The following is a 934-nucleotide window of genomic DNA, read 5'->3' as shown; positions in this document are numbered from 1 at the left end:
TAAGATAGACCAGAGAAGAAGATGAACTTTTACAGAGGGAAGAAAAGAGGAAAGGCTACTCCTTTCCGCAGCTCTTTAGGGTTTGGCCCATTAAAGCTAGACGATTTACTTGGTGTAGAAGGGGATTTATGTAGACTACTTTCGTTGGGAAACTTCTATTCTTTTGATCATGTCAGCATCGCTTGCAACCTTTGACAAGTTACATCAACTTCAGCTACCATTTTTGTCTTCTATTGAATCTTCATCGTGTCCCGATGTAGTTCTTTACCTAGGGATGTTTAATCGCTAGGCAAGCTTTTTATTGCCTAGCACACGCTCCTCTGCAATTTACTGGCTTCTTTTTTTTTTCTTTACAATCCTACAATAAAACACTTGAAATCAGGTTCAAACAATCGTGGAGACTGGTGTAAGTTGTATTCTCTTATATTTATGAATTTGCGATAAAAGCTACACGTTATGACACATTATCTTACCTTTTGGTTCCATTGTTCTACCATAAAGGCCATAATAACTTGTATTTTTATAAGTTATCACACCCCTAAATATAGAACAATGCTTGTCCTCAAGCATCACTTCGTTTCACTAATTGTCCCCAAGTACAATTCCACCTTAAAGACTTACCTTCTTCTTCACATCCCTAAACTTCTTATAATGCGAGCTATTCTTCTTCACCATTAAGGTTTTCTCTCAGCGTGTAATTCTTACTATGAAAATATTTCCAAGTTCATAACGCGGCAAGCTTAATACTCAAAATACCTTTGTTTAGTCCCTAGAAAATTTTATTTTCAATTTTTAGAAACGACTAAAATTTTCTAAGAGTTTTGAATCCTTTTTGTTAGGGAAAACTTTTTATTTTCTTATTTGGATGGGACTTTGCGTTGAGTGAAAAATCATAAGCACTCTGAGTCTGTTCCTCTCCTCAACTATACCTTTC

This window comes from Cucumis melo, chromosome 11 (assembly GCF_025177605.1).
Source record: "Cucumis melo cultivar AY chromosome 11, USDA_Cmelo_AY_1.0, whole genome shotgun sequence".
Classification (NCBI taxonomy): Eukaryota; Viridiplantae; Streptophyta; class Magnoliopsida; order Cucurbitales; family Cucurbitaceae; genus Cucumis; species Cucumis melo.
This window is presented reverse-complemented; position numbering follows the sequence as displayed.